Source organism: Sturnira hondurensis, unplaced genomic scaffold (genome assembly GCF_014824575.4).
Source record: "Sturnira hondurensis isolate 20B ecotype Veracruz unplaced genomic scaffold, ASM1482457v3 Scaffold0005279, whole genome shotgun sequence".
Taxonomy (NCBI): Eukaryota; Metazoa; Chordata; class Mammalia; order Chiroptera; family Phyllostomidae; genus Sturnira; species Sturnira hondurensis.
The window spans coordinates 6,670,626-6,685,335 of NW_028077910.1; positions in this window are offsets into that span (position 1 = coordinate 6,670,626).

Below are 14,710 nucleotides of genomic sequence, written 5' to 3' on the forward strand. Positions count from 1 at the left end.
CAGCGCTGTCACAGGTAAACAGACGAGGCATGTCCACCTGCAGTAAGTCTGTCATCTGCATTCCAGGCAGTTCCTTCAGTTTCTTCACTTTTACTGGTTTTGCTCTCAGGAGGAATGCACTTTCAAAATAATCGGGCACGGTCTGCTAAACAAAAGTGGTCATTATCCTGTCCTACAATGTCTGAATCTAAAATATCAGGCCAAAATGTGCTTTTTGTCACAAGCCACCGATGAGCTCCATGGGTCAAAGTGTTTCCAAATACCTGTTTGTTTGGCCCTTCTAAGATGTAACACTCTAAGTCAAGGCACCACAATGCGTCAGGGTCCAGTGGGGACTGTACCCGCCTTTTATAAAGCGGGAGGAGGAAGACTGCGAATGAGATGTTGAAGCTAAACGGCCTCCTGCTCAACTGCAGGCATGAAAGCCTTTATTTTTGTCCATGACTAAAGAGAGAACATGCCTAACTTTGAAAACAGTTGTTATAAGTTACTCACAAACTAAATGCTGAGGGGCTTGAGGAGGGAGGAAGAAATGAAACTTAGAGGATCAGCCCAGAAGATCCAGCATCCAAACAACAGGATGTCAGAAGAAGAGAATCAAAACGGAGGAAAGAGATTATCAAAGATACATTATATTGGAATTTTGTTGGACTGATGAACAAGACTTGAGACTGAAAGCCCACCACGTGCCAAACCTAAACAAAGTCCAACACTGCATCATGAAGCTTCAGAGCACCACAGATTCAGGGCACGTGGAAAGGCACACGGAAGGGAAAGGCAGGCCATACGTGGAGGATCTAGATTCATAGCCACATGCAACATCTGAACAGCAACGGTGGAAGCTCAAAGGCCATGGAGCAATCCCTACAAAATTCTGAAGGAAAAGGTTTTTCAGCCTAGAATTGTGTCCCTAGACATATAATCAATTGAATGTTTAAGTAGCATTAGGTGTACTTACAGACATGCAAACAAAGTCTTACCTCTTCTGCACATTTTCTCATGAAACAAGAGGATGGTGGACTCTACTAAAGTACAGGAGAGAACTGAGAGAGAAAAACATGGAATTCAGCAAAAGGGGAGGTGGAAAGATAAGTTTCAAGACAAAAGTCATGGAGGGGCAGCTAGCATCAGGGCCTAGAAAACAACCAATTCAGACTGAAGCAAGGAAAAGAAGGTTCCAGAGTAAAATGGAGATCAAATATTTTTGATGTGTGTGGCCACATAAAGAACTATTTGGAACATTTTGAAAAAAATTAGTGCTAAACACGTAGAAAACTAAACAAATGCAAATACGAAGCACTTATGAATTCCTGGGAGATAGCAAGGTAGGGAGCGGCATGAAAGAGGTTAGTGTTGTATATTATTTGGCTCCGCAGTGAATAATTATTTACATAATTATGTAACACACTAGATATTGTTACAATTCTTGTTTTCAAATTAAATTTATCATAGTACTATATTATGAGTCATGTGAAAAGGAAAGGTAAGTTAGGGTGAGAAAATGAGTTCAAGTATTCTTTATCATAATAAATTGTCAACACAAAACCACCACAATCTATAAAGCAAAAATGTAAGTCTAAGTCCATGTGCTGGTAATTTCCCCTGAGCCCTGTTTTTACCTCTTCCAATGCTGCGCTCTGGCCCAGAAAGCTCACCTCCCCAGACTTCAGTATTCAGTACCATGTGGGCTCCTTATTATTGGGTTCTAGTTGGGTTTGCCTAATACCATGGAGAGAAATGGGAAGACAAGAAACAGCAGAAAGTGGGCTATTGGTTCCTTCAGCCTCCACCTTCCCACTCAGGCAGGGTAGCAACTACATTCACCCACCTAGCTCCTGAACTTACTGGGTTCTAGTCATTGATTCCCCCAAAACTTGCCCCTTTTAATCCTAGAGTTGGTAGTAGTACCCTACTGTTGTTAGTTTCACTACTACTGGTCCCGGCTGCTTTACTTACTATCCCTTGCTGGTTCCTTACCTTGGCCTACTTCTATGTAAATTGCTTCTTCTTCAGTCACCCCATTCAGCAGACCATCTGTTTCTGCTGAGAGCCTGAGCCATAGAGCATGTGAAATAGAACATCAGAATGAAAGCTTTAAGACATCATTAAAAATTTTGCAAGTGTTCACCTCTAAGAAGACTCCTGGGTAGGGAGGCATGGGGCAGAAAACTATTGTGAGTTCTTTTAAATATACTTAATATAAGACTTGTACTATTATTTGACCTTTAAATTATAGCCATGTGCTATTTTACAAAAGTAAGAAACTATTGAATAACAATAAAAAGTGTCATTTAAAATATTAAGTCAGCTGAAAAAATGCTACCTAGCACGAAAGTGGGTGGCATTATGTATGTACAATCCATTTTAGATACATGAAAGAGACTGAGGGAGTAAAGTTGGGTGAAGAGGGTAGAACGGGAGAGGGAACAGTGTTAACAGCTTCCTCTGTTAGTGTTCATCCGTCAGTGGTAGGACTTCAGCAGGGGTGTGTGTGTGAGAGTGTGGTCCAAGTTTTCTTCATTCTGCATGAATATTATGTTTATAATTGGGTACAAATAAATGTGGGGGAAATTAACTTTCAGAAATAAATGGTGAAAAAAAAGAGGAGAAATAGGTCTGCTAATGACGGGATAACCAAACTTTAGAAAACTACTCAGCAATACAAAATAGTGAATAACTGAAATATGTATTAAAAGATAAATTTAAGCATAAAAATTTGAGTGTACTTGAGGAGAAGTCACTTCAAATCAGGCCGTGCCAACCCAAAGTGGTTGTGCTTCACCAACAGGAGCTACCGGCAAGACTTTGATAGAGACTCTTTGATTGCTTGGCATTGCCTTACTTGGGAAGGCCTCATTTGGGTGTTTCTGATCAGCTGTCCTTAGCTTTCCATTACCCTTGAGGCACCTGTAGGCTTAGCTTCTGGTTTGCTTACATAGGCTGCCAACCCACCTCAATCTAACAGCCTTCTTGTTTAATTAATATAACAATGTAATAAAGTAACAGAGATGTGTTGGCGGTGGTGAGGACAGCACCAGGTGTTGGACTGGTGGGGTGAGACCTGACCTCAGTTTCGAGACCTCAGTACCTGAGTTCTGGCTGGGAAAGACTTGAGAGCCAAGTCTCAAACTCTAAGAAAAAGTTTATTTAGAAAGTCACAGAGAAAGAAGAGAGTAGTAGAAGAAATGGGTTCATGAAACAAATCACAGAGGCAAAAGAAAGGAGCCCTTAGTGCTTGGAGAGAGAAGGGTAAAGGTAACATGCCTGGGGGAGGATGTGGGGGTAAGAGGAGAGAGGGCAGGTGTGGGGTCCTGAGGGCTTTTAAAAGGGTGGGGATTTTAGAAGAGGTCAGGGGGTCTAAACCTAATGACCAGCGGTATGCCAGAAGTGGAAAGGTTAGTTGTTTTCCCGGTTTTACCTATTGTTAGGCACCCAGGGCTTTCCGTTCTGGTGACCTTCTGTACCTGGCCTATCATCTTTGTTTTTTGTCTAACTGCCTACCAGAGATAAATCTCAAATGTATTAGACCCAAAAAAGGCTACATAATCTATGATTCCATTGAGATATCTAGAAGGCAAAACTACGAGGACTAGAAAGTAGAATAGTGTTTGGAAGGGTTTGGAGTTGATTTATAGAGGATCTGCACAAACTCTTATCTCGACTATAGGGTCGTTTACTGGAATACACACACACACACACATATACACATGCAAACAAAAATTGTGAAGTTTGCAAAATTTTAAAAGTAACTTTAATGTTTTTAAAATTTTGGATAAAATAAAAGGCAATGAACATTGTATCTTCTCAGGTCTCTTAAGAGATTTTTTCCACCCATGTTTTCTGCCTATGGTCAGTCATCAAACCATGAAAGACACCAAACCAATTAAGCTCTGTTTATTCTGTTAACTCTGGGTGATTTGCAGCAGAAAATGAACATGCCGATCATTAATATCTAGAGGTAACTATAAAGCACAATTTGAGCTTCTCTTCACAGTCTCTGAGCTAACCAACACTCAAAACCTCTTTCTAGAACTACCAAAAAGGCTTGATTGAAGTTCATCATCATTTCCAGAGCTCTCCAGGTGGAGCCATTAACAATCAGTGAAATGGCCCAAAAAGAAAGCACTGAAAGGAACATGAGTTTGAAATATCTGCTAACTGCATCATCAGTTTCAGAATGACTGAAAACTGAACATAAAGACCATCGAACCGCCTTCCCTGCCACACACCCACCACACTCTGAAGCAGAAATCAATACCCTAACAACAATCTCGTGATACTCTATACACGCAAGGAGGCAGGGATGAGACTGGCTCAGTCCGGAGCTGTGCTCACGGTTGGTCATCGATCTGTACACTCAGGAATGTCTGCTCTCAGAGCTTCGGACAACCAGTTCCAGTTTTCCACTCCTTCCCAAGGGACACTGGTGATTACTTTTATCAGCTAATGTTATAGTTTAACTAATTCACTAGTGATTAAGACAATTGTAAAAACTGAACCAGTCCCACTAGCTAAATGGCTGCTGCACTTTAGTTAGGATGCAAAGGGTACCTGCTGCCTGCAGTTGGCTAATAATGCATCATAATGAATAGCTCTTGGGAAAAGTGTCCTGTCAGCAGCAGCCCTGAGGTTGTTTTCCTAATGCACCAAGGTGATCTCCATCAGGCCTCTTCTGTTTCATCAGATAAGTTATTGGGGCTGTCTCTGCTCCGATTCTTTTAATTCTAAAAGTGATTTGGGTTCTGATTCCAAAAAGTCGCAAAGTTTTCATTCGTATTTTCTTACACTGACATGTGGGGCGTTGGGATGATATGAGTGAATAACCACCTCCCTATTTGCTCAGCTCTAATTCTGCCTGGCAAAGGAACATCTCAGCAGGAGGGCTTGGGCAAGCAAACCCAGGGGAAATGGGGCAATGATTCATCCACCCCAGTGAAGAGTTTTTCATGTGCTTGCTCTCTCTCATGCTCTGCTCACTGATCATTGTTTTGTTTTTTAAATTTTATTTCCCTCTGTATAGAATCTGCTTTGTCCCATTATTCTTAATTGGTGCTGAAATGCATATTTTGTAAGTAGGGAAAGCCATCTTGGATGTCCTATACAATTAACTATCATATCACCTCACACGACTTCAATGGACTAAGACACAGATGATGGTGGTTTTCTGAAACCACAGTAGTTCAGTGAAAGCCAAGCAAAATAACAGCAAACAGTAGCCCGATGACATGGCCAAGGACCCATCCTCATCCTACATCATTATTACTGTCAACTGTAAGAGCATAGAGAAATGTTTTTTGGAAATTCGTGCTCATCCTCAGGTTCCCCTTTCCACCTCTGCCACCCCCCACTGACCAGCCACATTCCCGGGGCAGTGGCAGAAGAGGGAGGCACCTGTCCCTCACACCACACTCTCCAAAAGTGAAAGGTGACTAAATCATGTACATGTGATAGAATTAGCAGAATGAAAAAAGTATGATGTTTATTTATATATAAATATATTTATGTGTGTATATATCTATTCACACATACATACTGTGAAGGAAGAATCATTGTTTCACTGGCTCTGCAACTGTATAATTATATTTTTATCAACTTAGATGTTATATACAAAGAAAACCTCTAATAATTTTGGTTTGGATCACATCTCGGAGCATCTACTTCTGTTACTATGCATTGTGGGATAGTGTTCTATGCATGTCAATTGGGTCAGTTTGTCACTGAACAAAAAAGGGGAGTTTGTGGCAGGTATGCCACCACAGAAGCCAAACTTGTGAGGCAGGTGCTGATGCAAAAGAAAAGAGGTTTTATTCTGATGCTACACGATCTGGGAGAGAGGGGGACTTCCTGTCTCATAGCTCAACTCCTCCACAAAACCCAGACAAAGCCCCACCATCCTCAGCAAGACCAAGGCAAAAGGCGATGCCCACAGGTCCCACTCCATTTTAAGGTACCATCCTTTGGAGTCTGCAGGCAGTTGCTAAGCAGTCTTGCAGGTAGATAGCTTAGCTCGTTCCAAACTGCTGTCCAGCTTCAGGATTCCTCCTGGAGGCTGCATGTGGGGTTTGCACAGCCACAGACCATGCAGTTGCTAAGGATGGAAAGTCATGCCAATATACTTGAGAAGGCTTCACCAGATCAGCAAGAGAGAGAGAGAGACAGACTCCCTCCTGGAGGCCATGGACCACACAGCTTTTAAGAACACATGGCTCATGGAGAAGACAGACTAGTGCATCGTCCAAGTGCAGGTCCAGGCAGTGAACAACAGCAAAAAAGAGTTTCTTTGTTCCCCTGGGACTCTGTCCACTAGGGTATGGAACGAATCAGGTGCTTTCTCAGCCTTCCCACCCCCGAAACAATCCCTTTTTCCCCAGGCTAGACTGAGTCCTCTTCAGCCCTGCATTTCCTCCTGCCACCAGTCTAACTTCTATCGCACATGTGCCTGCCTTTCCCTGGTCCCACTCCCAATCTGGCCCCAGAAAGGTAGGGGCAAAGCCTTTTCCCCTTACTCAATTATCTTGCTAGCCTTTCACATGCTCAGTGTAAGAACCTCCCCCTTCCGCCATCCTGGCCAGAGGCAGGAGATTCCCATGGTGCGCTATCAACTCCATGCTTTCGATGCCCTACTCCCCCTACGCAGCAAGTTGCCTGCCCTGTAGAGCCAACCAGCAGAGAAAGGAACTCTGAAAACCCCACAACAGCTTCACAGGCAGTGCCAAGAGTGCCCTCGGCAGGAGGGGTAGGCTATCTGCAGCCAGTGGCAGATTGTCCACACCCAGGGTGGGGAGGGGGTGTCTGTAAGGCAGCACTCGGCGGAAGTACAGGCCGGCACTGCGGTGCAAAGCTTAGTGTCCTCACGGTGGCCTCAGGTGGTTTGCAAACACATCCTCAGTACTCGAATCTCCCACCTCCGTCCCAGAGGAACGTGGCTCAGTACATGAGCAGCTCCCAGGTCCCCTTCCCACGGCCTAGCTCCATCTCCCCCGCGGGCCCTCCTTTTCCTCGCCCTCAGCCTGCTCCCAGTGTTCTGGACAGGTTGCCTATCGGTATCAAATTAAGTTGATAATGTCGTTCGGGTCTTCTGTTTCCTTACTGAAGATATTTCGCTTTCATTGTTCTCTGATTACTGAGAGAAAAGTATCAAAGCCTCCAAATGTAACTATATGTGCCTCGTTGTTAACCTGTGTTACCATCCCACATACCCCTCCCCCAAAGTTATGCCACTCTAAACTCTATTATGATAATTACCACTTTAAAAATGAGGTAACAGAAACATGGGGAGGTTAAGGAACTTGCGTAAGGCCACACAATTGGTAAATGGCAGGGCAGGCAGAGTCCCTATTCTTCACCTGCATGATACGCTGTATCCCATGTTATCTGTGAACTTCAAGAGCAGAGAAGATAAGGCCACGATTGTATTTCCCTTTATAAGGTGTTTGCAGCACAAGCCAATGTCTAGGGAACATCAAGTGCCAACCAGCCCCTCACCCCCTCCCACCTCCACTGTGACGCAACTGCAATCTCATTCTCCCCTCAAGGAACATTGGAGGGGACTCTCGGAGGGCATGTTGTTAGGATTAGAGCTTTTAGTGGGTCAGAAGAAAGTAAAAACTGCTTTCATAGGAAGGGTCCTTTCTTTCTTTCTTTCCAGTGTCTCTGTCCTGAGCTTGGTGGACAGGTCTGAGCCCTGCCTTGAGAGGGGCCCATGCCTTGGAGAGGCCTGGAGGCCAGGAGGTAAAGCCAGGGCTGCTCTGGGCTTTAGCAGTTCGCCCACCCTTACTTCCTTTTGTCATCAGTGTGGTAAGACTCAAAGATCGAGTAAGGAGTATGGGCTTTGAGGAAGGAACCATGAAGACCTGCTTTCCGATTTGGCCTTATGCTAAAAAGGCAAGAAGGAGTCTTCCTGGTTCATCCACAGCTTATCTGGTTCAGCAAGACCAGGATGTCTCACGGGAGTGAGGTCAAAGTTATATAGGAATGGGCAATGTGTGCTCTGGGCTATTGCTCCTGCGAATAGATCTTTTACAGAGACTGTCAGGATGGGCCACTGGCCACCTCTGTTTTCATCAGAACAAAAAACTCGAACGATAAGATTCACCATGGCAATGGAATAACAACCTCTAAACCTAAGAAGTATTCATTCCTATTGAGAATATGGCTGATAAAGAGTTTAAAGATTTTCTTTCTCAAAGCTAAGGGCTCTTCTGGTTTAAATTAGGGCAAATTTTAGATCCAGTGCAGGGCAAGCTGAAATCTCTCTGAAGGTCAGGGCATTTGGTATCTTGAAAGTAAGATGACCCACCACTCTCTTCAGTCAGTTCAGGAAGGACTATGAGGTCTAAACACCAAGGAGGAGGCGGATATTCGGGCGCTTCAGAAGACCAACTGCCAAAGGACCCATACAAACCCAGCAAAGCAGTGTTCATCTCGCTGCAGTTACCATGTCAGGGACCAGCTTGGCCCTTGTGGGCTCAGGAAGTCAGTCCTGTGGGGTCTCAGAGCTGCCTGGCTTCAGGAGCACAGTGCACACAGAGGCAAAGAACAGGGCTTCTGGAGCCAAACTACCTCAGCTGGAATCTGGACTCTGCCCTTTACTAGCTGCCACTTGCTTACACTCCCCTGTGCCTCAGTTTCTATCCTTAAAAATTGCTATACTAACATCAGCTATCTTTTAGGACTATTATAAAAATTAGATGAGTTAGGATCATTAAACTATTAACTTGAACTATTGTTTGAATAGTGTTAGGATCAGTTCTGGAGCATAGTACTATGTGAGTTTTATTACAACACTGGAGACTGGTTATAATACCAGGGTAGGAAATTATTTTACAGTGAGGAGGCAGAGTGTTTGAACAATCTGGAGACTCCTGTTTAACTGACCTGGCCCCAGGGGAAGCCAAAGCAACACCATTCTCAAAGAACATGGAATGTTAATAAGCAAGGAGGGTTGTGATGACTTAAGTGTCTAGTAGCATTAGGCTCTGAGACTATTGAATGTTAGAACATTCCTACTATAGTTATGTTAGTATATCTAACAGGCAAGAATTGTGGGCCTTGAGGGCCATCTATTCATTATATGGTCATTTTGCTTTTCTCTGCATTGATCTATTGAGGCAGTTGTGGGAATAATAATATAATAATGATGATGATATTCCAATAATAATATGGTGGGCACTTACTATGTCCATTATAGATTCTCCCATTTATTCCCCACAACATTCCTTTAAAGTAAATGCTATTATAGATAAAGAAACCAAGATTTAGAGAGAGATACCTGGTCTTCTGTGGGAGGAACTCCAACCTGCAGAATCCTCCCGTCCAAAACAAATGGTAAAGAAGTCGTCCCGGACACAATCTTGTTGTTCACTGGGGAAAGCGGGTGGCAATTCCCTCTAGTGGGAAATGCCCCAAGCCCTTCTTCCAAATGGCTTTTATTGAGAATGGTATGTGTAGGGGTATGCAGCATACCTGCATACTCATCAATAAATGTCAAAGGGCTATTGTCATACAAAAACAGATTATCTATAGATAACAATTGAAGGAACACAGAGATTTGTCATAGGTTAGGGTCTGAGTCATGCTGACGCCAGAGGGTCTTTAAGATGTGTTTCAGGAGATATGGAGCTACTCCTATGCCTTAAACTTAAACATCCTGTTTATATCATCAGGGCTATGCTAGGCAGAGCAAGCTTCAAAGGATATATTTCAGGCCTGATTCCCATGAGAACCCTCAGTGTTAGAGTCGGGTCATGTCTGCCACCAGCGTTTTTACCTGGTTTTCCAGGGAGACTAACTAGCCCCTTTCAGGGCTTGCTCTCGTGGGGCTGCCGTCTTGGAAACCACGGAGTGGTCCCCAGCAGTCTTCCTGAGATTTTGCCTTTGAAGCTTCCTTGTTTGCCAGCCACTTGGATTAGTCCTATTCATTCTTCAAGACTAGGTTCTAGTGTTCCCTACTCCAGAACTTTTCTGCGGCAGGCCCAGCTCCCCTTCCTGGAGCTTTCTCTTGGCGAGGGTCCCTTCCCCTCTTTCCCAGTTCTCCATGTAAAGCTCTGCAAAGCACTCTATACATCATATTAAAATCTTCTTAGCTGTCTCTTTTATTAGGGCAGGCTGTGCCTTGCTATGACTATACCTTCCTCCTTTCCAGTGTTGCTCAGTATCTGGCAAAAATAATTATTCACTAGAATGAATATAGTGCCCGGTATTGAGTAGGTGCTCAAATACTTTGGAAATCACAAATTAGATGATAGAAAAAGCTTTAAATATCAAGTGGGTGATTGAATGAAGGACCCTGCAAGGTCCAATCATGAGACACTACCGTTTTGAGATTCAGATGTGAGCCTGGCTGGCTTAAACAGACAATGCCGAACCTCACTGAGAAATGAGAAGAGGTTCCAAAAGGAAGATAAAGAAGTCAGTTGAGTTAAATGAGCCAAAAAAATGCCCCTTCAAAGGTGATTAACCCATCTAAAAGTGGAGAACCCAAACATTTTTTAAAGAAAAAACCCAGAATATAATGTTACCCTATGCTACACCACTTCTGTTTATCAACTGTAAATCTCTGTATAGTTTTTAGGAATTGTAATAGTTTGACCCAAGAAATAGTCCAACTTGAATAATAAGAACAAACTGTTCAGCTGTGTCATTCAGATTATCCTGACACACTCAAAAATACCAGAGGAAGGGAGGGGCCAGCCCCCCACCCCTACCAAATGGCCGCATCAGCAGTAGTAGTGAGCTCCTGCGAGACTCCATTCAGAGACTGGATTGACTGTTGACCTTTATTGCTTATCCCTGTGGCCTTCATGAAGGTGCCTCACGCAATACTCATTCTTTTCTGCCACCTAAGGGCTGCGTGAACTGTAAATCAATTTAAAACTGATAAGTGCACAGCAATTCTCACTTAAACTCTGTTCCAAAGATTAGTTGTTTCCATTGGTCCAAAATCAGTCGTGAACATTTCCCGCTAAAAAACCTATGGAGATAACCTCTTGATAGTAAGCACATTTATTTCCCTTAAGCCTTGGAAACTAGCTTAACAAAATGTGGCATGGTTCTTTTTGTCTTGTTTTGAGGATAACTTCACTGCAGGACGAATAGACTGAGGGGTCTCTGGTAGAAGGCTGCTTTTGATTGCCAAAATCATACTCTAAATTTCATTACAGGTATTGATTGATTTATGAGTGACAAAAGAGATTTATGAGTGATTTATGGCCCTCAATTCTCTGTTATAGGGTCAAGTTTAATCTGAGTGCTGTGGAAATATTAATTTTTTATGGAATTCACTGAGGGAAAATGTGCTCACATTCTGACTCAAATCTCTAATTAAAAGTTGGGCTTGTCAATGAGCGTCACTATCACACAAAATCAAAGTTAATGTGCCTGTGTTGATATGACTTCTAAATGCATTCCAAAGTCCACTTGCAGTACAGATAAGCTCTGAAATCAAAAATTTGTTCACTTTTCTGTGTGCGAGAATAGTAAGTTAAGGGATGAGAGAAAGATATTTTCAGTATTGTACGACACTTTCCAAAAGAGATTCACTGTATTTGGCAACCTAAATCCTTCTGATCACCGGAGAAGCCCACCCCCTTAGGACACATTTTGTGACATTTGAGTCAGGATCATTCCTTTCCCTCTTCTCAGTCTCCTAAGCAGCCTTCCAAATACTCATTTCATCTCCTGGAAAGGCTGGCCCTACTCCGGAGCCAGGGACACCAGAGTTTAAACATCTGGTCTCACACTGATCAGCTTTGGGAACTTGGGCATGTTTTCCATGTCTCAGTTTCTTACCCGTAAATGAAATACTAAAATGTAAAATACCTGACACATTGACATTGTAGCAAATGTTCACTCATTATCTCCAGTTTCCCTTCCAAGGAAGGAGAGAGTCTTTTGGATAATAAGCTCAAATTATTCTGGTGACTAGTAAATACTTTCCCCCTCTGACTAATACTGCAGCATTACTGTGTGTGGCTGTCCTGAGAGCTGACCGTCCACTGGAAAGATTGGGACTATCCCATCTCTGGGATGTGTGAAGTTGAGGCCAGACCCCACTGTGAAAAAGGCAGCTTGTGAGGCCCCCAAAGAGTAACCTGCCTGCCTCCTTTCTATCAGCAAGAGCTGATGGATACAGCTCCATTTTTGGATGATTGATGTTTCTGTCAATTGGATCTTACAGTGTGTTTCTCCCATACCACCTCCCTGACCCTTTATGCAAACAGTTCCCCAGAACCCACTATGAGCTTGCCACACTGGAGCCAGGGCAAAGCAATCTGTGCCCTCCACACATTCTCACCACTTAGCTTACCCATTTGAATTTGTGTGTGTGAAGATGACATTCTGATGACAAATTCTGAGTTTCTTGTAAATTGAAATAAGAATACAGTAACTAGCAGTAACTGCACATTTGGTTGACAGCTTGCTGTTTGCAAAATACCTATAGCTACTTCTGCCCGAATTACTGACTGCTGTTCACCATAGACAGTGGTGCTGTGGCTTGGACGGTGCCAGGCCACTGAGGATTGCTGCAAGCCAGGTGGCCTCTCTACCACTCTCATTTCCTCACTGCCAATGTCAACTACAGCCAGAGCACCACTTAGCTGTAGGCACCAGCATATTTCACTTTGGCCTAATGTGACCTAGATGCTTCAGCTGGAAACAGTATTACTACTATGCCATTCATTGAAGACAGTGGTTCTCAACCCTGTCTGCATGGAAGAATCACTGGTGAATCTTAAAAAACAATTACCTGTATTTGGCTCCACCCCTCCACCCGCAGGATCTGCTTTACTTGTTCTCGGACAAGACTGGTCATAGTTACATTTTAAACATTTATTCAGGTGAAGTTAATATGCAGGCTGGGTTCAGAGCTACTGACTGAAGAAGTCTGAAAAAATATACACCAGCCCTGATGGGTGTGGCTCAGTTGCTTGGACATCATCCGCAAAGCGAGAAATTGCCAAAGCACAAAGTTCCCAGTCAGGGCACATGCCTGTGTTATGGGCCTGGCCCCTGGTTGGGGGCACATGCAAGGCAAATGGTCAACGTTCCTCTCATGCTTTGATGTTTCTCATCCTCCCTTCCTCCCTTCCTTCCTCTCACTCTAAGAGTAAATAAATAAAATCTTTTTTAAAAGAAGTAAAAACTTATGCCAAAATATGAATATTCAGTCTATCTGGGTGATGAAGTCAAGTACAAATTTTATTCTCTTTATCGTTGTTTTTGTTTACTGTATTTTCTAATCTTTAAAATAAGAAAATGTTTAAATTGCATTTAAATTTTTTTCAAAAATGAAATCTGTGAATTAAGTTAAACATGAAGTTAAATTTTTATTCCCATTTTTATTAAATTCATATTGCTACTTTGGAATAAATTTGAAGTGTATTGTGGAAGTAATACTCAATGACTGTTCTCTTAAGAAATAAATGGGATTAAAAGAAACCACACTCCAAATTTGGAGGACCTTGACATGGTAAAATGATTTGAAGAGTTATTTTAGACTCCCCCGTCAAATAGCTCCGTCAAGGTCAAAAACCTCTTTACTGCCCTGGCTGGTGTAGCTCAGTGGATTGAGCGCGGGCCTGTGAAGCAAAGGATCGAGGTTCGATTCCCAGTCAGGGCACATGCCTGGGTTGCAGGCCAGTTCCCAGTGGGGGACACATGAGAGGCAACCACACATTGATATATCTCTCCCTTTCTCCTTCCCTTCCCCTCTCTCTGAAAATAAATAAATAAAATATTTAAAAGAAATAAAAAAGAAAAAACCTCTTTACTTATCCTTTTTGCTCCGTTTCCAAGTCCGGGACAATAACTCACCCTTTTCCACACATCTGGACACCCTCAGGCCCACCCACCTCTGCATAGGCGGAAAGGATATGAGACCCCTTTCTGGCAGACTTGGCTTAAAATCACTCCCAGAAGGTGCTCTGTTTACTGGTGACTTGACTTGACTTGACTTGTATAGCTTTGGGGCACATGCCTGTCGACTACAGATATTGAAGTTCTCCAGTCCCTGATGGGGCGGAAGGAGTATTCCATGGTGAGATACATACTGAGTTATTTAGGGAGATTTTATGTAAAATGACCTATTGTTCTTAGTTTCTCGATTGGCCACAAATGCCTCTTATTTGCTTTCTTTTTTATTGCACAACTCTCTGTCTCTTTATTGAAATTGACCTCATCACTTACTGTCCCATACTGATGTACCTGTTCACATAGTTGAGCTCTCCACGACAAAGGTGCATGTGGTCCAAATGCCAGGTGTGCTAGTGTATACATAATTTGATTTATATCTTCTGAGTGCTAGCTACTGTACTCACTTGTAAAAATGGGAATAACAATATGTCCAAAGTATTTCCTGACCCTTGAAAATACAAAGGATTTACTGAAGACCACCTACCTAGTGAGAATCCACTTACTGAATATAGGACTTAGATATCTAAGTATAGTTATCTTTCATCTGTATTACAATCTTGGTACCTGCTTGATTCCTATGGTTCTCCTGACTGTCCTCTGTTTCTGAGCATGGTAACTGCACTCCTTAACCCTCATCTTTTCCTGCTTGGGTTCCTCACCTTTTCTGATCTCTGACACTGTCTTCTCTTGGGTTGTCGTTTGGCCTTTCCTGTCCCCTGGTTCTACAGGACAGGCCCACAGACTAGTGCGAGAGCCTGGTGTTCCTTCTGCATCAGTGGATTTTATGTATCCAACA